Raw genomic sequence first — 26221 nt, 5'->3', positions numbered from 1 at the left:
TTTCAAAAATCTTTAAGCTAGATCTTTGACATTCAACTGCCCATAAAGACATACACCCCCCGATGAGAGGCTTTGATGTGCATTTTGAGGATTAAATAATCTAGATGGAAGGCAATGTGTTTCCAGCCAAGAAGAAAACTATGGAGGAAATTTTGCCTCCTGCCGTTTAGCACTGCTGGCAGTCAATACCTTTTAGCCTACCCTCTAAATTTGATTTCATACATATTTACAGACTATTTTTCCTCTTACTACTAATTCTTTTGAGACCAAATTAAGAACAAAGATAGCAGAAACAGGCTTCATCAAATAAAAATGTAAATATGCTGCATCTCATTTTTGGATGAAGAAAGTTTATTTAAATATTTTCTCAAATGGAATATCTTTGCAGTATCATTGTTGCTTGCAACTGGAAAAGTAATAGTCTTACAAGTCAGAGCAACCCATTGAGGCTTAAGCAAATTTATGCATTTAAATAATGTAGTTTACTTTTTTTAAGAAAGCCTAGAATTTTCTGCATTTTTAGATGAGACTACAAATAAAAATTTAATATAATATACATGAATATATTATAGACTATTAATATAATACTTGTTTATTTATTATTATTTAATTATTATATACTAAAATAATACAAAATAACAGAACATATAATAAAGAATATAAAATTTTACTTCCTGTATTTAAGTTCAATGAAAAAATATATACACATAGTCTAACTGAATGTTCTGTTATTTTTTCCTGTTATTACTTCTATCTACAGTAAAAAAATATTCTAATGAATAATGGAAAACTGTTCACAAAAAAAAAAAAAGATGTTACAAACAATGGAAATCTACATTCTATCTGTCATTTTTCAAAAGACAATTTTATTTTTAATGGCAGGCTTCAGTAAAGTTCAGTACAAAATGTAAATTTACTCACAAAGTGAGAGGAGTGACTAGACATGTCATGTACATGTTTGTCTGGCATGGTATCCATCATGAATGATTTTGACCTCCACATTTCTCTTTATCTTAAGGCTTTTCCATCCAATCCTACCCAAAAACAATGCAGAAGCTTCCATATGGTGTTTTAGGACCAACCTAGCACGAGACCTTGTACATAATTCTGGTTTTAAGACACTGCTCCATATCCTACCAGGTGTTAATTACATTCATTGTGCTTACAGAGCAATAGAGTGAGCCTGGTAAGGTTTCAAACCCTGTCTCTCTGCTTTAAGGGGTCTCTGCAGGCCAGTCTCTGCTTTAGGCTAGGCACCTAGGGATGCTGTAACCAGGTTTGCCAGAGACAGGCACACTGGCTCTGAGGAAGGTGGCATCTGCAGGCCAAGAGGGACAGGTAGGAGAAATGAAAAGGTTGCAATGAGAAGCCCACAGAGCTCCCTAGCCTGCATCAAACTTCAGCTCCCGTTGCATTCCCCAGCCTCTGAGGAGAGCACCCAAGCCAAACTCACTGAGCTAAGGATCTCAGGAGTCATGTGGGAATCCATACATCCCCCTCACCTGCTGGTATTTCTGCACAGAATGTATCACGGCCCGCTACCTTGAATCATTTTCTTTTGACAAACTGAATCAGAGATCTACTAGTTCTAAAGCATCGTATATTCACAAGCACAATATTAAACTGATACTTGTTTGTTATATGGTACATAGATATCTATCCTTTGCTAACATCTTATGATGGTATTTCTATATAGGGCAAGATAAAATCTACTTGAAAGAAGAGCAAATATGTTAACTGCTTTTCTCAAGAAAATTCATGCAGAGAAGAAGAAGAGATTAATCTTTTTCTAAGTGCTGGCAACGTTTCAGAGCTGTATCTACAAAGAATTGTGACAAGTTCAGCAGTGACATTATGTAGGATAGTGAGGATACCAAACATTAACTTAAAGAGCAAAACTTCCCTATTAAGTCTGTCTACATCAATCAGTAAAATTCATAATGTTTTAATACAACTCCCTAAGCTGGTAGGCACATTCATTATCTGTAGGCCTATTCCTACAGTAAGAGACCCAAATATTCTTAGTTCAGGTCTGTCCCCTATGGTTTTACTTATTTTCTCTATTTCTTCAGGAAAAAAAAGTCTGCAGCTCACTCTCTGCAACTACTGTGCCTACTGTTTACCCTACAGGTTGTAAGGAAATGATAAAATGGGCCCTGGGAACATGCCCCTGCTTGGTTTCATTGGCAACTGTCATACAAACAGCTTGACATTTCTTAGCATGTCTGCTTAGTTTCAGATAAAATAAAAATAAAAAATTAACTGTGCACAAATCTTCAGGAAATCTTCATTTTTTTTGTGGAACACTAAGAACATGCGCTTCTAAGGTGTACTGATAATAAACCAAGTCTAACAGACAAAGAACAATGACGTTCTGGTAATGAAAAACAGAATAGAAAGATTTAACAATGACCTTTGGAAAAAAATATATCTTACTGTATGTTTTTCTTCAAAGGTGTTTAATCATGATTTCTGCAGGTAAAATGCATTCATGACAATTCCTAGAATTATATTATCTAATTTTTGAGAATAAAAATAATGAATCTTTTTGTATCATCTGCAAGATTATACTCAAGAGAGATGGTTAGCAAGTTCTCCTGTAATGATTATATAAACCAGAATTCTACAAATGAATGTTTTCACAATCTCAGAGGCTCCACCACTGTAATTAAAAGGTGAATTTTTCACTTTTGTTTTGTTATTCTTGTCTCCTGGGTCTGATTTATAACTTTTGTTACACAATTATATTCATTTATTTCTTTGTGCCATGTTGTATGTTATTTCAAAAGTAACATCCAGAGTGTCCTTGCTTTAAAATGTAGATTTAGCCTCTCTGGATGAAACTTGGTAGAACATCTGTGTTTGAAAGTATGAAAAATTACCACATTTTCTGAGTGAACCAGGCTGAGTGCTCACATTATACTGTCTCTAAGAGAAAATTAAAGTGCTGCTGATAGCTGAGGGACTGGATGGCTCAAGGGAATCATAGTGTGACACAGTCTTTCATCTGATGAAAACCAGCATGAATTTAGCCCATGCTGATAATGACCAAAAGTCATTATCATTTGTTCAGTAATTTATTTAAAATGAGTTAGGGGTCCAGCTCACTTCTTAGTGGTAAAGAGTCCAAATTAGAGCTGAGCAAATAATGAAGAAATGTCTTTGCAAAAAAAGATTTCACTTTTTAAAATTAGTATGTTTAAACTTTTGTTTACTACCTTAATATTTTAACAAACAAGTCTAGGAGGAGGATTGTTTGTGAATTTAAAAGATGTATCAGCAAATGCTCATGGAAAGCAAATCCTGATTTTATGAAGACAAGCATTTGTACTGGAAAAAAAAAGATCCATTTCTTAGGATTCTTCCTATTCAATGAAATCTATTAAAATAGGTTCTGTGTGCTCTCTGTGCCTGGTCAAAACTAAACAAACAGCTTCAATTTGTGAATCAGATATGCACAAATGAAGTGTTTTCAACAAAACCACACGACAGTTATTTACAAAAAGTGTTCAAAGAAAACCATTTTACAAGTTAAAGTGTGAAAGAGAAAGAGAGGCTCCATAAAAAATATGTGATGCCTTAATAACTTAATATTTTGGATCATCTGAAACCTGTTGGAAGTGAGAATGAGGAATTTAAGCCTCTGCAGAAGCAGAACAAAAATCAGTGTGTGAAGTCGGTCTGACAGTATGGCCAGGAATAAAAATCACAGACTGGTGTAAATGAGACTACAAAATCTAGCAGAAGCATTTACAGGGCTCATGTTCCTAAAACAGAATGTATGAATAAATATGGTTATCTTGCAAAGGTACCTCCAAGTGAATGTATCGAGCACATGTTAGCAAGATTTGTAAGTTTAAGGTAATATATTTTATGTAAGGCTGACATCCAAAAATCTGCAAAACTACAATACTCCCAGCAGGAATACTGGGGCAGGGGCACACTAATTATATTATTTCATACTAATATTTATCATATGCTACTAGTGTCATAAGCATGTCTGTCATATATGAGTATCTCTAGCTGGGACGGAGGGTTGAAGACTATACTGCATGTAGGCAATTTATTCTCATGCTGGGATATTTTGCAAAACAAGATCTGAAATGACTCTTGGGATCTGCTAAGCAGGTGTAGGGGGTAAGAGGTTCTCAGAACCATTGAGCTTGCAAGGGACCATTGGAGATCACAGTGAAAGCAGGGTTAACTAGAACAGGTAGCTCAGGGCCATCTGCATAAAAGTTTTGAATATTTTCTCAACTTCTCTGGCCAACCTGTTCTGATGTTTAATCAAACTCACAGTAAAATTTTTGTTTTCTTGTTTTTAAGTGGTTGCACGAACCTTTCTGTATTTCAGTTTGTGCCCATTTCCTCTTGTTGTTTCACTGGGCACCACTGAGAAGTGTTGCTCTATCTTCTTCATGGACTCCCATCGAGTATTTATACAGAGTGATAAGACTCTCTCTTCTCTCTTTTTCAGGCTTCTCTTTTCAACCCTTCTCTTTTTCAGGCTGAGCAATCCCAGCTCTCTCAACCTCTCCTCATATGACACATTCCACTCTTAAATCATCTTTGCAGCCCTTCACTGACCTCACCCCAGTAATTCCATTACTCTCCTGTACTGGAGAACCCAGAATTAAACCCAGCACTCCAGACATGTTTCCGCAAGACTGAGTAGAGGGGAAGGATCACCTCCCTCAATGTGCCAGCAATGTTCAGCTTGATGCAGCCCAGGAGGCTCTCAGCCTTCTTTCCACAAGGGTACATGGCTGGCTGGTGAACAACTTGGTGTCCACCAGGACCCACCCCAAGGCTGTGCTGTGAAGCTCCTTTCCAGCTGGTGACACCCAGCCTGTACTGGAGCATGGGGTTAATTCCTTCTCAGGTGCAGGATCTGCATTCACCATTGTTGAATTTCATAAGGTCAGTTCATTTCTCCAGCCTCTCAAGGTCCCTCTGAATGACAATGCAACCTCCTCATGTATCAGCTGCTCCTCCCAGTTTTGAAGTCTGTAATGCAATTTTGTATTCTCTGCAACAGATCTCTCAATTTCCAAAAGAATGCAATCAAAATAGGGTGAAATGGGTCATAGAAAGTGAAGAATCAGCTTCTGAAAGCTGAGTGACTTTTGCTGCAAGCAGGAAACAAACTATGTGGGTATAGCTACACAGCTGAGCTGATAGTTTTTCATGTGTAAACACGTGAAACGGACTCAAATTCCACTCCTGCTTTAATAACAGACATTATGGCTTATTATCTCAACCCTTAAAGACAGACAAGAAAGATGGTAGCAAAGATGACAAACAACAGTGCTTTGTTTCACCTGTGTGCTACATTTTTGGCTAGACTTGTGTTTCCCAAGAACAGGACCTTGCAATATGCCAAACACACTCAAACACAGGTAAAATCATAGGCAGCAGGGAGCATTTCCACCAATTATATTTCTGTGACTAACAATATGGCACAAGCCCTTTGAAGGTCTGGACAGACTGCTTTTCTTGACAGCTGATTCTCCTCACTTAAAATGACCACATTTAGTTGTAATTTGTAGTATTACTCCTGATTTACATCAGAAATTCTGAGAGGAGAATAACACCTGGAAGAGCTCACCATGAAAGGAGTCATAAGCTTATTTTTATTGTTGCTAAACAGAATGTCAGCAACAACAGTTCCAATCTGCAATTGGTACTGTTCACTATGTTCGTCTTCATGCCACAGGGAAAAATGATGCTTGAGGCAGAATGATTACACCACGCTAGCCTTGAGCTAAAATGACATCATAAATAAACGGTGCAAGCAATAGTAATAATGACAACAATCAAGACAGATAAAAAAATAAAAAAAAAAGTAGAACTGTGACAAAGTAATGTCTTCAAAATTATACAAATAAAACTAGCTAATACATTTAAAGATCCATTGAGAATAATAAAGAGAAAAAATACAAAACTAAAATCTATTATAATGCTTGAAATTGTCCTTTTAACCTTTACTTAAATTAGCAAAAGTTGCATGTTCATACCCGATGGCAAAATATAGTCCTTTTCTAGAAAAACATGGAAGTGTGCATTAGTACAGAATATGTAATATTAAAAAAATTCATCCATTATAAAAGATGTAAGGCATAACTGTGTTGCCAAGTATTGAGCTTAGCAAAAAAATATTAATTTTGCTTAAATTGGTCCAAAACCCTATAAAGCTATCCAATGAAAATTTTGTCCATTTGCAGACCAGTAGCTACAATAAAGCTACAATGTCTTCACTTGTTGAAAGTAATAACCATTTAAGTTCTGAACACAAGCATCCTCTAACAATAAACCAAATGAGCTCTCAATATAAAATGTCTTCCTTCTCTGAAAATCTGTATAGCAAATATAGCCCGAGGGAACTTTTAACAAAATGTTATAAAACTGAAAACTGACATTAATAGGAAGTACTGATATATCCTTAGTGACAATGAGTTCAATTCTCCTGCCACTGCATAATGGAAACACCAATTGGCTCCAATTTGCTTCGATTGGATTTGCTCCGATCAGTGACAGAAGAACGAGGCCCAGTCCTGCTGAGACATCATTATGAGAGACAGATTTAGCAGAAAGTATTGGCTACAGCTGAAATATGCGACTCTCTAACATTACTCAGGCTTTGGTTGAAATCCACGGGGGTGGATAGGACACAGTAATTGTGGTCAATGCATTCCTTAAAGTCAATGACTAGTCCACATTATGAGCTCCATTGGTGAGGTAAAGTGCATGACATTCCTACCTTCCCACCATGTGCACCAAACTCGAGTCTCCTTCTGCATAAGTTTATCCTGGCCCTTTATTCTCTCTCTGTCTCTCAATAAATAAATAAATAAATAAAAATCCTGTCTTACTTCTCATTAATTATGTTTGTTCCTTTTACACAGCTTTCTTCTCTTCCTGTCTAAATATACCTCCTTCTCTTTCTCATCCTCATCTCACATCTTAGCCTCTCTGTTCACTGATCCTCATCAGATCTCCTTTACTCCTATACCACCCTCACAGCTGCTCCTGGTACTTTGTGGCATCCACCGACTCCTGTGGTCTTATGTAGCTGCCCTGATATAACAGCACCCTTTTGATCTGGTTCTTCTAAGGTAGACACAACTCCTGGCTGTTGTGAAAGCAGAGAGATGGCTCAAAACAAACCTTGGGTGCCAACAGCATCCTGCTAAGCCATCTCCTTATCAAGCTGACGTGAACAGTAGCGAAAGTGAGGTGAAAGAGCTCTCTCAGAACGCCTGTCCAAAGCAGCCCAAATTCAGATTCTGTCCTCTCTATTACTCCATCTTTTCCACAGTATGCCTGATTTTTTGCAGGGGATGAAGAGGTTCTGCAGTCCTCCTTGTAAAAGCTGGGAACAGGAAATGCAATCTGTCCCCTTACGGTGATGTTCTGACCAAAGGAAATACATCACACCAAGACAAGGAGCAAGAAGGAATTTACACTGCACTAGAAATATGTGATGAATTTCCTACTGAATCCAACCTAATGTTACGATTGATTTTTTTCTTCAACTCAGGGTTGAAAGCCTATTATAATACTACTTATCAATACAGAACGTTAATTCACGCTTTGAATTAAGTGGCTAAAATGGGGATTTAATTTAGATTTACTAAGACAGCAATTGCATGTTAATTAAATAGCAATTGATTATTAAAATATTTTTACTGAGGTTTAACAGCTCCACTACATAAGAAGATTTGCTAATTTACTGTCCAAATTGTGTCTCTGGATGTACTGCAGTGAATTTAGTGAGGTTGCACAGATGCAAATGAAAACAAAATTTGACTAAATAACTGTTTTCTCTTGAGTTAGCATTTATTTAACATACAGTAACTTACTGAATCTAAATCAAGTGCTTAGTTACAAATTTTTAGGATAGTTAAAATGTTAAGAAATATTATGTCATATGTTTTGAAGCTGTAAAGCATGATAGTAAATGTCTAACAGCATTTAAGTGCCAAAATAATCTTTAGTTCAGAAAAATATCAAATACCATTTATATCTCTGCACTTAAGTCTGGCATCAGACATTTACGGTATAATTTAATGTGATAAATAGCAACCCAGCAATAACAATGTGGGAATCTGAACTGCAAATCAAGGATGGAACTGGACTCTGTTCCCCTTCAGCGAAGAGTGGAGAGAACTCTTTCACGCTGTTGCATGATGTCCAGACATAGCTCTAAGCAGGTACCATCGTGATGAGCATAGCCTGGGTTCTCTGTCTGCATCTGAGTGTACCCAAAGGGAGATGCTATAATTTGCTCCTACAATATTCAGGACAAATTAACAAAATCGATGGAGATTTTTCACAAATCAGAATTGCAGGGTAAAGCACTAGAGTTGTATTAATATCACCCTCTCAGAATCTAATCCTTTATGGATACTTATATATTTTTTTCCAATCTCTGTTTCAGACATTGGCACCTTCAGGGAAGAGAAAAACATTTTGAAGCCATACCAAGCCACGCAGTAAGAGCACAACTGATTTTTATCATTTTTATCCCCGTTTTAGATTCTTATCCAGTTCTTCCCTCTCAAGATAGTTCTCTTGAAACACTGACCAACAAAAGTACTGATTTTTCCAAAGTGCCTTGGGTAAAATTCCCCTTTCTCAGTGTGATTTCTGAGATATATGTACACAAACATTACTCTAAACAGTCATATTCAGTGATTATTCCTGATTTCAAAATTTTTAGCACCCCTGTTAATCCTTGTTTTATCTGCTGTCTTTTAGCAGCTCCAGCTCTTCCTGTTTTATAGAGCACTAGCACAAATTTCAGCAAAAGTGCTTGTTGCCATTTTTTATTTCCACCCTTCACAAACTGGAAATATTTTTCTGGAGTGTGTTCTTAAAATCCTTGGACTTAAGTCTTGTGATCTCAGATAAATCATCATTTTATTCTCTGCATGGACTTCTATTTCTCATTTTGTTTGAAAAGGTAGTTATCAGGAAAAGGTGTTTGGCACTTAGCTTCACTGTTTTTTCCTCATTTTTCATGGGAGCCCCACTTTTCTCCCCTAGACACTCACATAAGCTTAAGCTCACTGATAGTAGAGTCAGAGCAATCCAGTCTAGGTACCTCTGGATGTCATCTCACCTAAAAGCTAAATCACACTGTCACACCCAAGACAAAGCTGGATTTTAATTCAAATATCCTTTCTTTCATCAAACACTATCTGTGTCAGACAGCCATACCTTTATCCTTTCTCTTTCATGGAAAAATGTCCATGTGCAAGGAACTCAAAGCATTTCTGTCAGCATTGCTCCGTCTAAATTTTACCCACAGCTGAGCTGACTGACTGAAAAATCCCCTGGGCTCACCCCGGAGCCTAAGGACTTGCTCAGGGTCACAGCAAACGTTTCCAACAGTCATGGACCAGGTTCTGGTAACGGCCGGAGGTTAGTTCGTGGTTTGCTGAGTTACCAGGTTCTGCCTGAAACACAACCCTCCCTTCCCTTCAAGTCTTCCACCTAAAGTTACAAATGAAACTCTCCTGCAGTAAGCACCACAGAGACTAATTCATAATCAAAGAATAAATGTTATTTTCTAGCCAGTAGCTTCCTTTCAAAAGAAAAGATGGAAAATTTAGCCATTTAATTTCTTAAAATGAAATATTCTGTAATAACATTATACAAAAACATACACTTCAGTGTTTCTTCTGAACTTGTTGTGCTAGTACAAGACAGATACAAGAGATTCAATGCTTTATTCCCTGTACAAGTACTTAATTTACCCTCACTGAGGAAGGGGTTTAGGAAGGACTCACGTGCAGCAGCAGAACATTATGCTGTGATGTATGCTGTAATATTTGTTGTTGCTCCTACCTACTGGACACAATACTTGGTCTGCCTCGGAAATACAGATATTCAAAATAAAGCAAAAGTTGATGTTACTTTTATCTCTTTCTTGTTAATCTGTATTCACACTTGTATGACTGGTTTGTGTGTGAAATGGTTTCCAAGTTTTCAAGCAAAAAGCAGTTAAGAAACAAAATATTTATACTTTCCTAACTTGTGTTTCCTGCCTAGCTAGATACAATACAGATGCAAAGTCACTGGTCTGCAAGAGCCTTCCACAGATCTATAATAAAATAATTAAATTAGTGAGTTGTGTTTAGATCAGAGATTCTTGGCTGCCAGCTCCTAAGAACTCAGGGAATTCAGAACCACAGAAGGATCATTTGGAGTCCATTTGGCAGAAACGTCAGAAACTTGCTGCTCCTGGGAACATCCTTTTCCAATAACATTTATAGCTCTAGATGGAAGTGAAAAGCACCATATGTTAAGAGTTTCCTCCAAAGCTTCCTGGTAAGAGAGGAAATAAATTCAACTTGTCACATCTGCTCGTGGGCCAGTCAAGTAGGATTTTATCACAGCTTTAAGTGGTTTACAAAACTGTCCTGTTATCGTCTGAAGGGAGCTTTCCTTTCAAGTTGTTTTTTTCTCCCAATATGATTATTTATATAATCTCAATCATTCGATGATTTATTTGTCAGTGAACTTCACTAACATGTATTATTATTTATCTCTAAACAACAAAGATTACTCAGTTATTCAGCTAACAGTAATAATTCAGTTGGGAGCCAATTTGCATGGTTCAGCTGAAAGAACTAAGCAGTTCCGTTCTGCCCTTCATTTTTTGACCCCAGCTATGTATACTGTATCAAATTTTCCATTACAAGCTACATTTAATTAGACAAAAGTCAAGCTTCTACCATCTTCAACAATCCTGGGTCCTAAGCACTGTAAATGCAATGCAAACAGCTGGCTTCAAATTCCCAGGGAGAGAGGGATCCCAAAGAAAATATTATGAACCAATATATAACGGCTCTGCAGTTGCTCAAGAAATCATTACTCTCTTTACAGAAAGCAGAAATTTATTACGTGAAGTGCAAAGATAGCACAAAATAAGGCAACAGCAGGAATTTTTGCAAAATTCACAGCACTGTCAAATTAGGCATAGCTACACTCCACACACATGTTTTTTGGCATCTTGTCCTGTTCTCATTGAAGTCACTGGGAAGTTTGCCACTGACTAAACAAAGAGGAGGATTGGGCCCAAACTATTCAGCTATTTGCCAAAATAATCAAGTTACAGGAAATTGCCCCTCAAAAGGTAGACGTGTTTCAAAATTCCAGATGCCTACACAGAGCTGATCTAATTTACACACACTGGGCCATATTCAGTTCTCTGCGCCTCCACGCGGTTTGCTTTGATGTTAATGGGAATCTGATGCTGCTTAGGGGCAGTGCAGTACATGTCCCTTGGAGCCCATTCATTCCCCTCTAGCAGTAAAGAGTGAGCACAAAAGAGAGTGGAAGTAACACATCACATTACATCCAATATTCATGCAATTATTGAAGAACACTATGTATTACATTTGCAAACTGTCCATAATAATTTAATTTTCTCTCCACAATTTATAATATGTTAATTAGGCATGAAATTGAATGCTTTTTAACATACAACTGATTATGCTATAATGCATCCAACAAAGATTGATTACTGAATAATAAATCAACATTTGCATAAATATTTATATAATTTATTTTAAAAAATCCACACTGTATAAACAGATAGCATGAGAAGAAAAATGTGCTATAATGGAAATTGTACTTTGCCTTTTAGAGGCCTTTCTTCTCAAGACTCATAGAAAACTTTGATATACAGTAGAGAAACAAACTCTACTCCATACAACACAAACCAATTCAGTCCTCCTTTAAATGTTATTAGAAATGCATAATATGGCTTTTTATTCTTAACGTACGCTAAGAAGCAGAAAAATTGCCAGAAGAAAAAATAAAATTATATTTTAACTATATTTACCCAATGTGGAATTTCCACAAAAAGTTGCCTTGTTTTTGCTGATAACAGTGGCTAAAACTCTTCTTTCTGACCTTGTATGTATCATTAACATATCCGACCCTCACGAAATCTTACTACAGTCATTTCAACCTGGCTTGCTCTGTGACAAAGTGACAGATGTACTTATTACATTAACAGGGAGTTAAGGGTGGATACAAGACACCGAGGAATAAGAACAGAAATCTAAAGATTTCTCCATTAACAGATACTGCCTAGAATTTGTTCAGATTTCCCACAGATTCTGGCTATACCCTGCCTGCCTGATAGCAAAACTTTTTTTATGGACTAGTTGTCCTTCAGGGACTTTCCAGGAGCAACAGCTCAGATATATTCTGCATCCTCCATATACTGCCTGCTCCTAAGCTGACTGAAGTAAGTGGAAGGACTCCTTAAGATCTCATGAGCTTTCGACCAGCCTCACATTTTACGTCTTCTCATAAACCAAAGATCATTACAGGGTGGGCTCTGTCCTGCCCACACTGAGTGGGAAAGGAGACCCAAATTTGAGGTCAGCAGGAAAGACAGACAAACTGCATGTAACTGGCTAAATGCCTCTAACCTTGGCTAACTTTGTTTCTAGTTGGTCTACTTAGAAATATCAAAAGATGTTTAAAAATAGGTTGTTTATTCAGAAACTGCAGCCAGACTAATGGAATGAGGTTTTTTGGACACACTAACTTCTTGTTCACAAGCCAGGAGCAAGAAAGTGCTTGGGAGAAATCACATTGGCTAGAACACTGAATTCTCCTCTTTAAAGAAAAGTGAACTTAATGCCTAAGTTAAAATGACCAATTAAAAATAAATTTCAGTGATACAAAGAGGAAAAAGTTTAATGATAAAACCGTTATAAGAAAACAAAACTGCAACTGGTTCTTTTCCAGATAAAACTCACTCAGCTAGCCAGCAGCAAGTGCCAAGCAGACGTATTCCACACAGCACAGACTACGCTACAGCACAGCTTTGGTTCAGTGCTGCAAGCTGCTGTGCACCTCTCATAAAAAAAAAAAAAAAAAAAAAAGAAACACCACAGCTTTGCACAGAAACCAGTGGGGGTTTTTAGCAACTCAGACTGTTACAGCATCAGATTTTTGTATATTAATGTTGGTTATGCTTGAAAAGTCTGTTTTCCTTGCCCAGAAATTCTGTGATAAATTTATGTACAGTAAGTTTTCAGGAAGTACTCATCAATAACGGAAGGACATGGCATATCATATTTTAACAAACATTTTGAGATCGTACTTCCCCTGGCTTCTGCAATTGTACATCTGAGAAAGGAGGTGCGAGACCCTGAGACAGACAGCCTGTAGGAGAGGTGGGGCTGATGGGGTGCCTCCTGAGTTCCTCCCAGGGAGCACACACAAAATTCCATAAACCTGCATCTTCCAAGCATTTTCTGCAGTTGTGTCATTTTTCCTTCCTCTTTTCTACATCTTCCCATTCTCTTTCTCAATTACCTTCTCATTTCTGTTTTCAGATTTCTCTACAAGTGAAGAACACCAGACCCTACAAGTTTGCTAAGCCACTCTCTGTCTCTTATTGTTGTTCTGTGTTTGACACCAGCTTCAAACTCCATTTCCTAAAATGCACTGATTTCTACAAGCTGCAATCCCCTAGGTGCAAACTGGTAACGTTACTCAATACACTGAAGTTCTTACAGCTTCTTTCCTATGATCTCAGGATGGTTAGATGTAGCATTATTCCTTCTGCACATGGAAAATCAGAGACAAAAGAACATTGAATGACTTAGAGTATACACCCATTCAGTGACAAAGTCATATACTGATCACCCAACTAGCAATACATCTGATACCCCCTAAAGTAACCAGATCAATCTTTCCTTCCTAAAAAAAAAATATAATTGATTAATCATCTCATTCCTTCTGGTTCCATTTAAAATTTCTGTATATCTTCCGTACTTCTTTTTTTTTAAAGGCTTTTTCCCCACTGTTGGAAATTGCTCTCACCAGACATTTCTTCTGCCCCATCATTTGATTTAGTGGTCTTTCAGCCAGGTACAAAAGGGACAGAGCACGCTGCCCGCAGTGTCACTCCTGCCATGCTCCACAGTTCTAACACTTATGCTTTCTACATCCACTTTTTACTACCATATTTTTTATATGCAGCACACTGTGAAAGTGATACAGGATGTTGCATGAGGTGCACTGAAATGCTTTATTATTAAATATTTTAAATTAATCATGTGTGATAGTTAATTATTCATTCAAACAAACCATGAAAAATAGAGACTGCAGTAATTTCCTCTCTCCAGTATCAGATTGCTACTAAATGTATGGCACAATAAAACACTCAAATTAAAACTTCCTGATGTGACAACAAATTACTAAATATTCTGAACTGCTGAAAAATTAGAAGTATAACCCTTGCACAACGTATTTATTATATTCATGTCCTACTAAAAACTGCATCTTATTTGGAAGAAAAGAATATTCATGACCTCTTCTACAGATTGGAAAGGAAGTTTCTTGATTTGCCTGAAACTTTTGAACAGCAACATAAGCAAACTTTAAGGAAGACACATCATGTGCAAACAGTCGGTGGTGCATGATGAAATGAAATAATTACATAGAGTGTAATTTCTTGAGACCAGTCTTTCCCACCTGAACAACTTGATTTTTATTATTTCTAATTATCAAAAGGGCCCTTCACCAACAGTGAGCAAAAGCCAAAGCTTATCATCCCAAAGAACTTGAAAGTGAAAATCTTATTACATCCTCGTGATGTGAGACCAGCACCAGTGGAACTGGCCTCAGTAGCAAGCAACTTGCAAGATGGGAAGAATTTTCAGGAATGAAATCTGGAAGGCTAAAGGAAAAACAAAACACACAAAAAAATGTCTCTAAAAGAGATGAAGGGTAAATTGCAAAGGAAAAATGCAGCTAATATGATCCACAGCAAGTATCTTGTAAACTCTCCAGTGCAATCTTATATTTACACACTCGCACCTGTCAGGCTTCACCTGAGTAACCCACCCCACAAAACAACAACCAAAACCATAAAAAAAGAAAAACACAGAGAAGATCAAAATAGGATAGAAAAGATGAGAGAAAACCCAGATCCCAATCTTATTTTTATGATTTTGTTGTAATTTTGTCTTAAGCACTCTGCTCTATAAGTTCACCACTTATATAATCCAAAAATCCTTCACAATATGTAAACATAAGCCTTTTGACTGAACTTAATGATTCTATTTTGAGCTGCCTGGGCTCTGGCAGAGCTATCGTTATAGTATATATTCCTGAAGCCTCAGTGTAACAATCAAAGCCCGCTCAAAGTACAGCGATCAATGAGGAGCTGTTTGTCTGTCAATCCTTCAGGAGAAGTAGGAGTGCCCAGCTCAGCAGAACAGCAGGAGAGCATGCTGCTGTCTGAGGGATTTGCAACTTGGTCATGGTCTCTCCAAGGTAATAATATTTTGTCAGTATTACTTCTTTTCTTACTATAAAAAGAAATCTGTCTTCTGTGAACCCATTTGTTAGATTGTAATTTACAGGTTTAACCTTTCATTAAAGACACTAATTTGACAAGTGAAGGACTTCTTTTTGAGAGGTCTGTCCTTTCCTTTCCAAAGAGATTTTTTCACCTTGCCTATCAGTGTGGCCCAGGCTCTCTGGCTGATTGCTGCTTTCTCATGTCAGAAAGGGGTTGGAACAGGAGAGTGCCTAGACAAAGGTTTGCAGAGGTGCAAAGAGATTACATAGAGGAATTTTAATATTGGTCATTGGTCATCTCTTTACTACGCTCATACTTCCTCTGTTCTTTCCTCTCTTTTCCCTCCAGTAAAAGCCTCTGCTCACCCCTCTCTTCCTGTTACTGAGATATTCTCAAAAGCATCTTTGAATCTTTTCCCCTTGTATGTCCCTCTTCTGTATTTTCCCCTGCTTTGATTCTCCTTTGTTTTCTTTTGTTTCATCTTCTCTCTAGTCAGGTCTCCTATTATTTGTTTCATCTTTTGTTGTTCTTTTCCCTCTACACAGTTGCTCTTCCTGTGAGCTGCTGACTTCACTCACTTTCTTCATCTTGAATCCTGAAATTATTCTTGGGAAACCCTTTCTTCTCTTTTTTTTTTTTTTTCTAAACAGCTTTTCCAATCCTTCTCTGAAGCACATTAACAGAAGCAAATTACAGCATTTTGTTAATTTAATCTAGCACCTTTTTAGCATTATTCTTTTCTTGATCACCCCACTCCTTTCTGTATTTCTTAAAGCAAGGATAGACAGATTTTGCTGGTCAAGGTGGGGTAGACAGAAAACAGAAAAAGGATCATGCTCTTCTGAAGCTCTCACGATGCTTGCCATTTCCTTTTTTTACATCTGCTATCTAATTAATTGCTGAATACAACAGTTCCATTTAGAAGGGACTTACAAAAATCAAGTCCAACTGTCAGACTACTTTGGAGTGACCCAAAATTAAATCATCACTATAAGCATAAGCCAAACACATCTTAAACGTGGACAGGCACAGGGCATCAATCATCTCCCTAGGAAGCCTATTCCAGTGTCTAACTACCCTCTTGGTGGAGAAGCTTTTCCTAATGTCTAGTCTGAACATCCCCCAATGTGGCTTTGAGCCATTCCCATCAACCTTGTCACTAGATACCAGGAAGAAGAAACAAGCATCTCTGTCTCCATTTCACCTCCTCAGGAAGCTGTAGACAGCAATGAGGACCTCTCATCGACCTCCTTCTCTCCAGCTTTATTGCTCTTTTCTGGTGACATTCAGGTACCTCAACGTCCTTTTAAAATTGTGGAGCCCAGAACTGCACAAAATACTCCAGGTGGGTCCGTACCAATGCTAAATACAGTGGGATAATCACCTCTTTTGACCAGCTGGCTAAGCTGGGTTTAACACACCCCTGAATTACTAAAACCTTTTACTTTAAACTTCCCAATGAGTCAGGTTACAGCCTTTTACTTCTCTCCATCATTTTGAGGCTCTCCAATATTTTTTTTTTTGTTTTTTAAATATAGTAATAATCTGGAAATATTTTCTGCACAGCTTTATTTGCAAGTTCCCCTTTCCCTACCCCTTTTAGGTTTATTTATTTACTTATTTATTTATTTAACTTCTTAACTGTCAAAGCTGGAGACGGTTGAGTATTTGGAAAACATTGCTCAGCATCTCTACACTGGAAGGCTTGTGAGAGAAACAAGTGTAGACCTCCATTTCCTGATGAGTAGCACATAACATCCAAGAGTCACTAGGTTTCTTCAGCCATTATGATATGGGTGAAAATTGGCCAAAACATAAGAACTGTTTGGAAATATTCAGCATAAGTAGGTCCAGAGATGAAATGGTTTCCAACCTCCATGGTAAAGCTTGTTCTTATCTGCCACGTTCAGTGAACTGTGAGCTGCAACGGGTTGTTTCTTCTCAGATCATGAAGACTCGTGAATGTGGGGAGTACTACATGAAGGAAGATCAGTGGAGAGCCCTGAGGTGGTTACACAGACATAAGAAAATGAAACAGGGATGAAATGCAAACTGCCATGACAAAAAGGAAAATAGAAAGCAAAAGAACAAAATGCCGAGTATCAGGCCAGGCTATCTCAGGGGATGGAGAGAAAAAAGAGAGGTGGGAGGTATGACATCTTAGATCCCATCCCCATGTAAATCTCCTCAGACTTCCCCTAATGTGGGAAACGCTACATAATTCTCCTCAAAATTGTTGACAGTAAAGCTACTTCTTCCTCTATTCTGTTGTGTTTTGCTAGACACTGACCTCTACAAAGAGCAACAGTTTTTGTCTATGATTCATAAATGTATAATATAATGTATATATGCATACAGCATCTTTATCCAAAAAAAACGTAAGCACTTCTTAAGAGTAAACACTCAAATCCCCAGTTAGAGGCAATACTTTTTTCCTCTCTGATTACATACACAGGTGCTTTCAACTGAAAGTTTTGTCTCATACAAGGCAGCACAGAAAATTAGAAGCAAAGCCAGGAAAAGAGATGTGTCCTGCTATTAAAGCCTTGCTCTGAGTACCATTCACCCTTTTCCTCAAAAGACATATTTTGAAGAGGAGATTCAAGCTGAAGTAGACACTAACGCAAATGGACAAGTAGCATTAGAGGCCTTGAAATACAGACAGGTGGGAGACAAGGCAGATATTTCATCAATATTTACTTGATAATCACTGGATGTAATTTTTCCTCAATACTAAAAGTATAGGCACTCTGAATCTTAACTGTGTGGTTCTCTGGCTGGGAAAGTGTTACCATTTTTCTTATAAATAAGGTATATGAGAAAAGCTTTCTTTCAGTTCCGTGTTCTCTTCCAAAATCACACACATCCCACCAAAGTCATTGCCATTCACAAAAGGAATACTGCACATTCATGAAGAATCATGTAGGTGTACGTAAAAGGACAGAAATGTTTGTGTGAGTTTATATCTGTGTTAAGTTTCCCAAGCAGACAACCACAAATTAGCAAGTGGTCACAAGCCGCTGCAAAACCAGAAGAGTTGTCACACAGCAAAATGCTACACGGACACATGTAAAGAATTCCAGAAAGTTGCTTCAACTAGATAACCAACGGCCCCTTTTACCTAACTAGATTTTGTAGCTCAGTAGTCTAACAACATGGTTCTACAAGTTGAGCATGGTGTTGTGCATTTGAGTAAAGACAAGATCCTTGCCTTGAGCAGATTGAACTTCACACAATCCTAAACGACAGAATTATCGGTAAGAACAATCCTCAATTAAATTAGTAAAGGGCCTTTATGGTTTACCCTGCCATTGCTCTCTTTTCTAAGGAGAATAAGGTTTTATTTTATTTTTATACGATCAATTAAGGGAAAGCTGTCTGGCGACAAGAATTCTTCTAATTACTAAGTTTTCACAGTATTAAATACTTTAAGTTAAATCAACTAGCATTTAGCAAACTGCTGCTGCCTCCCTCTTCCCCCTTCCATATACACACTTCTTTCCTCCTAAAAGCCCTCCACTGAATTAGCTGTTAGGTGCTAATTGCAAATGATTAAGCACTCACCAGTCTTACACTTCTTGCTTTAATATTAATGAGATGTATTAGCATGGAACATGGCTTGTATTAATATTATAAATGGAAGCCTGCATGGATCGCTGCCTACTGTTTTGCATTACAACGAGCATGCAGCTAAAGAAAAAAGTCCAATTTAGACCAGAAAAAGCCTGGTACACCATATATTTCTGTTGGCAAGAAAGAAGTAAAAAGACTAAAGAAAATAAAGTTAACTACTATCTATTTATATAAACAGCATATCATTTTTTTTCCATAACCAGCAGCAGCAAACTTGTATAAAAAAGATAAGTTTCTCTCATCAGTCTCAAATAACTGGAATATATGAAGCTGAAGTTGAGTTTAAATTACTCCATTAAGCAGAGCCATGCCACAGAGAAACACCTTTCCTGCCTTGCTCTAAAGAGGTAACTTGAAGTTCTTTTTCCTGTATATCTCAGGTTCAAGGATTGTACCCTGTTCAAACATCTTATTTATGCTTTCCTATTCATAGGATACCAAAGCATATGCAGGTTTTTTGTTGTTGTTTTGTTTCATTTTTAAAGTCTGCATATAATGTAATTCTTTATCCTTCCTCCAAGGTAGCTCTCCCTTTGATTCAGCCACCACGGGTATGTAAAGCATAAGTGTGTTTAGCATGCACAACTTTTAACTAGCTTGCCTTGCATTAGTTATACAAAATAAGTCATGGCTGCTTATATTGAAACAAAAACATTAGAAATGAAAAACATTGTTCTCATTCCTCATTGCTTTGTGCAACTGAAACTGAACACATCTTTAGATGATAGGCAAATGAAAACTCTCACCACACAAACTGCACCACTTCCAAACACAAACACCTTCTATGAAGCTTATGTGTTTCCTGGGAAGCCTAAAGAGTCACCATCAATGTAAAGTTCTTAACGCTAGTTATTGGAGAAGTATGATATGCACACTTCAAAAATAAATGACAGACTTCCCTCATCTAGATTTTTAAGATTTTCTATTGAAATTGGTTATATATAATAAATAAATAAATAAATAAAAAAGCTTGTAGAAGGAGGAAATGGAAGGAAAATTATTTATACAGTATTCTTTTTTTAAAAAGTTGAAAGGATCGATACAAATGAGACTTTAGGAAGAAAGCCTCACAGCAAAAATGTGAAATCAGCAGCAGAATCCTGGGATAGTTTTGCCATTAACTAGAGAAATGAGTGTGAATATATACTTACAACAAGGACAGGGGGTACATGGCAACAATTGAGCAAGGACTGATATCAAGCTCTAGGTTATAATGTCCAATATACATATTTCTACTGCTATTGGAAACAATGAAATACATCCACAAGCAGCAAAAGGAAAAACCTGTCCAGAGTATAAATGGAGAGACCAAGACTCTTTCTAGGAGAGCAAGCAGCTCAGCCACATCACTTCATGTGCAGTACCACTCATCAACCAACTCCCATAGGTGACTGGTGCTCCACTAGCCCCTACTTATTTAAAACCTATGCCTGGATTAAGAAGCATCAATACAGAAGCACAGGAGAGTCAGAAAAGGCACGCACAGAAGTAGCAGATGCAGGCACAACACAGCCAAGGAGCGACGGAGGAAAGGCGAGCCATGGCTGCACCCTCATGGAGCACCACCTCCTCTTCATGGGCTTCTCCTGTTGCTCCTGTGGCACCCCCAATTTCAGCACAGATCCCACACGAGGGCCTGCGCACACATACCTCTGGTACTCAAGCTGAATCCCACCAGCTTCACTTGATGGTGTAGGCCAGCAGAGACGACTTGTTTAGCACAAGACCAAGAGCAGACAGTAGCTTCACAATATCCACCCATCGTTTGTTGCCCTAGGTAACTGACACATTGTTAGCTGGTAGCTAGCTACTTATTTTGTGGTTTTTATTTTTAGTTTTTATTTTAAAAATTTCAATCTTTAACATCTATTTCTGTTTCATATTACTTGTTTATTTTGCCTTAAAAACATGGGATGTGGGAATGAGACTGTTGGGATCTCATAGCTGCTGATCTCAGCTACAGGCTGGGTTAACTGGAACACAATTTGCACATATGTTACCAAAGACATATTTGTGAAACGTCTCCTCTAGAAAAATATTCATTTCTCAACAATAAAATAAGTTTGAATCTTTTTTTTTTTTTTGAATCACAACTAGGTTTCATAGGGGATTATGAAGACATGCCCCCTAATTAATCTAATTGAATATTTTACTTTTTATTTTCTACTACGTGTCATTTCAGAAAAAAAAAATATATATATATATATATATATATATATATTTGCACAGTGCAACTTCACCAGTTAATGGTTTCTGCTTTTACCATTTTGAAGCAAGAGTTAACCCACTTCACTCAAACCCTGCTGGCTTACTCTTCTGTCACAGAAGTTGACTTGTTCATCTAGGAGGGATGGAAACATACCTTACACATGTCCATCTACATTTTTTCTGAGACTGAGATCAATGAAAATTATCCATCTCTGTTAAAAGAAAGTGTTGCGCAGCTTTAGCTTATTCCTTAGTCCAGGAATGCACTATTAGTAGGACTACACTATTAGTAGGACTAAATTTATGCAATTATCCAAAGGAGGAACCTCAGGAAAAAACAGGGTCATCAAGTTAAGAACACTATCATAATGCATAGATAGAAAGGTATCAAATTAAGGTTGTCCTCCAAGCCTTCAGTTTCAGCTCTTAATTTACAACCTTAATAATGCCTGATGTTTTTTTATTTTTATTTTTTTAATGTGTAGCCTTGTTTTGACTGCATGTACATAGAACCATCATAGAAATTCAGCATTTGCCTGTATTTATCACACACTGTCACAGAAGTTTCATAACCTTCTGTTCTTAGAACTGGAAATAAAACTATTACTAAGAATATAATTTGAAATAGAAACTACTTTCTATATGAACACTTAGACTGATCATTCCTTGGAGTAAACACAGATATTTCTGCTCTTGAACCAATGAACCCGATCAGCCTTTTCAAGTCAACTCCATATCTGATTATTATTCAGGCTAGCTTTAATTTCTAACACAGGACAGCAAAACACAACAGCAGGCTCCTGTCTCCAGTGAGGGCTGTCCTCTGGGAATTATGTACCTCTCACTAGCAGTGGCTAAATCCTCTTTGCAGCTGCAAGAAGACCATTTATTCTTCAGTGCCTTGTGTTACAAAGGCAGTAAGCAGACAATCCACATGCCCCTCCGTGGGTGCCATGGCTCACGTGTACAAGACTTTTACCACAGCTCTTTCTTTTCTTTCATTTACATTCTCTGCTTCGCTGAAGTAATTTGGAATAATTAACAGTGGAATTTTGCTAACCTGAACTTTAGGATGGAATCGTTTTAGATTAGTGAATGTTCCTACTGCAAATTAGTGACTGCCAGCGCAAGCATTTATATTCTTCAGATATGCTACTGGGGGTTTTTCTCTGAAAATGAGTGTTTGGAAAAATGACAAAAAAGGAAAAATAACAATAAACAGTAAACACAAGAATTTTTGTGGTAGTAAGAGAAACAGAGGAAGCAGTTGGTATTTGGCTGCACACACTACTGAGTTCAAGGACTGTGCTGTTACTTTGTATTAAATTTCAGTTCCTGCTTGACATTCTCCTACACTTTCCCAGGGGACTTCCACTGTTTTTCCTTTTGTGGACAAAGGGTAACTTTGCCACTAGACGGTAGAGGGGCTGGTATTGTATATAGCTTTACCAATTAGGTTTGCTACACCCACCTCTATGAATGCATCCTCACGGTGTAGGTGCTTGCATAAACTTACATCACAGCACAGCAAAGACTCTTGCTACCGGCCTTCTAATCCAGGGGATGCCAGTCTCAGCAAATGTATTCTTCAATTTCAGTTATTTTACTCTCTTGTACAGAATTAGGACATCATTCTTATTAAAACATTTCACCTTCCAACAGTTAGTGGTTTTTTTGTTTGTTTTATGTTTTCTTTTGCAATTGTGTAATAATGCTGAAATGCACCTCTTCTCCCCACAGTATATTTACTTCCTGTTTCAGGGCAGTGAACAATATTGAGTGGTCTAAAATCCCCCTTTTGTAGTACCAGCTACTTCCCCCAACAGAGGAATGACTGTTTTAGTGAAAGCATATCATGGTAACCTCAGGAAATTTTCATTCAGTTTTGTAAATTGTACAGCTTTGGAAATTTCCCATATAAATAACAAATCTTAAGTCTTAGGTATACAAACTATATCTTCTGCACTGTACAAATCTGGATAGCAGGACAGTAGGAAAATAGAGACATTTGTCTTCTTTGCTGTTTGCACCACAGTGAAATTACCTATCTTTTCGGCTGCCTTAGCACTGCTGACTTCTCCAAACAGGTGGAGAAGTGGGAACAAAGTCTCTGTAATATTTGGTCTCTACAAATATACACTGTCTTGATCTTGCAAGAATCTGCAAGAAACTGCCAAGCTCCAGATCAGGAAAACGTTTCAACACTTGATAAGCTTTAATACTGTAAGTCACCCTAGCTGAAGTACGTAGAATTACTGTACCTAAAATTAAGCACAATAAAGCAATTATTGTGACTGGGAGAAACTCTTCTACACTTTTGAAGCTCATACTCTGAACTGAGTAAGTCTTGGCTGAGTCTCATGCTTAGGAATCGTGGAATGAGCCTCACATGCTTTACTTCCTTTTGTCTTCGGTCCATCAATTCTTTCCCTTAACAACAAGTCCATTATTCAGTCACCTCTAATTGCCCCACATCAGGTCTGCGAGCCGTACAGCTTCAAAGAGGCAATGTGTTAAAAACAAGGCAGGCTGATCATCTGAGATCAAAAACATAAGAATTTGGGGAAGGAGGTGGAAAAAAAAAAAGGAAAGGGGATAGGGGAATGAAAGCATGTGCTTACAATCCTTGGACAAGAACTGCTCTCTCAAAGACAACGTACTGTACATATGTTATTTATATGCCATCATTTTAATGGCTCTTCAATGAAAAACATCTTGTTACCATAGTAACTGCCACATTGCATGCTGTCTCTGAGGCTACTACATCACCATACTAGACACACACAGCTTTTCACACCAATAAGTCATGGGCACGTCTAGTATTTTACAAAAGACCACATACATATTTTCTGTACCTTAACCTTACTTGACATACACATTATGTTAATTTCTCAATATGAAAAAGAAAAAAATTGTTCATGTTCTTTTCCTTATTGCTTTGGCGGAGAGCAACATGTGAGTATAATGGCAACTCCCAATAGCAGGAAAAACTATTTTCAATCATTATTTCACCTCTCCTAGGATCTATGGCTATTTACAAGTTGAAAAAGAATTTGCTGAATTGTGCCTACGTACTCCACTTTTGCATTTCTGAAATGCTTGCTTGCAACAGGCATTCTCTGCTGCAGTCCATGAGCAAGGACTCACTGAGAGGTGCAGAGGTCCCTCTCCAGCCTCCACACCATTTATATATCATAAGATATCGTACCATTTGCCTAAACCATCAAATAAGTAATGCCAGTTGCTCCAATTGCTTCCATATTTCTATCCAATGCTATATTCTCTCTGTCATAACTATCTTAAAGATTTAGAACTACACAAAAAGTAGGCTGAATTTTCCCATTGGGTATGTGCACAATAAGAATTGCTTTGCCAATGAGCCTCAGGAAATGTTGGGTGTCTGTACACAATCTCCACAGGCAGAAATTCAGAATAAACTATGCAAGAGTGCCCACATACTGAATATAAAAGCAGCTCTGAAACCTGTGAGCTAACATCCATTCAGTGTCTAACTGAAGAAAACACAGGTAAACATTGTGCTGTTTTTAATTTCATCAGTATAACATCCTCTGACTTTTTATTCACTCTAAATGGGCAAGTTTATTCATTATGAACACATTATCACCTAACAGGATATCGAAGGATTATTAACCCTGAAGCCTACCTCTAGCAATTAAAATATCAGTATTGTTGTCTACATTTACAATACAATTATAAGTTCACCCACTTGGTGTTTCTCTATCATTATATTGTTTTCAAACATAGTAGCAGACATTGCAGCAGGACATTATTTAAAGATTTCTTGAGACAGGTAAGAATGTGAGTCGCTGTTGCCAGACTGAAGGCTCCTGCTTTGCTGTGCAACTTGTGTGATAAACGGATATAACCATTTTTCATAGCAAAAAAAACTCACAAGACACAAGGAAGCCAAAATTCAAGCCAGCTTCTTGCCATGTTTCATTGTTAAAAGCCCCTAAAGGCTCCTAATTTGGGGCTAGGAGAAAGGTGAGTTTGCTCTATAACCCAGGAGATTACCTAGAAGACGCTTCCACGGAGGACTGAGAAGTTCCACTGCTGGGACCAGAAGCAGTGCCACAGCTAGACCAGTGCCGCATCGTTCCTATGCCTTTCTCTTAACACAGTACAACAAGCAACAGAAAATACATTTTGATCATGTGACATAGCCACACCAGTAACCAAAATTTAAGTTAAAAATGTGACTCATCTGGAGAAATATTGCTCTTTGAATATTCAGGGATAGCCTGCATTGTCGCTGATAGGGATAGAACTTACTCAACTTAAAACTTTTTAATTGACTAGGAAGTCTGGAAGCCCTGAGGCCACGTATGCACACAGCACAACATACTGTTACTGCTTTCCCACCACAAATCACAAGTGCTCTTGCAGTATTTTCCTCTTACTCATGAAATTGGAACTGAAAAAACAATGAATTTCTCACACTGTACGGAAATGAGCTCAGCCCCAAGACATACTGGGAGCTTTAAACCCTCACACCAGAAGTTGTTTCCGACCTGCCAAAATATACTTGTTTATAATACTAAGCACTGGCTCTAATGGCTGGAGTCAGCATATCCATACATTCTAGGCCACACTGTTGTGCAAAACAGGGTTTTTTGTTGTTTTTCAGACCAGATTGCAAGGAACTTCTTGTTATTTGTTGTGGAAAATCGCTTGGTCTGTTAATCAAAATATAGAGGTTGTGATAGAATAGCTTAATATAACAAAGTTAACATGCCCACATAACTGATTTTTATCACCAAGTTTCTGACACAGAAAAGAGCTACAAAAAGGTAGAAAGTAAAATGTTTATATGCATCTGCAAGTTTTGCCAGTTTTGGAAAAGGACAGATTAAATACCACTAAGGATTACAAAGAGGTTCAAACCTTTCTCTAGGCATAAAAGTCAAGCAGAACAAAACCAAAATTTCTCTCTTTTTTTAAATGCAGATAATACAATAGTTTTTCTTGTTCTAATGTCTTAAAGAACCCTGATTTCCCCAAGTGTGGGTGATGATT

The 26221-nt window shown here is 37.6% G+C and overlaps 1 long non-coding RNA gene across 1 annotated transcript in view; it reads right to left on the bottom strand.

Annotated features, from left to right (window-relative positions):
* The window catches only part of LOC121074036, a 68965-nt gene extending 43434 nt beyond the window's left edge, over positions 1-25531 (bottom strand). The window contains exon 1 of the long non-coding RNA XR_005822077.1: positions 25220-25531. This is a non-coding gene — a long non-coding RNA (uncharacterized LOC121074036). The remainder of the gene's footprint in view (positions 1-25219) is intronic.
* Between the last annotated feature and the right edge of the window lie 690 nt (positions 25532-26221).

This window comes from Cygnus olor, chromosome 8 (genome assembly GCF_009769625.2).
Source record: "Cygnus olor isolate bCygOlo1 chromosome 8, bCygOlo1.pri.v2, whole genome shotgun sequence".
NCBI lineage: Eukaryota > Metazoa > Chordata > Aves > Anseriformes > Anatidae > Cygnus > Cygnus olor.
The sequence above is the reverse complement of the archived record's forward strand: the minus strand, read 5'-3'. Positions and strand labels throughout refer to the sequence as shown.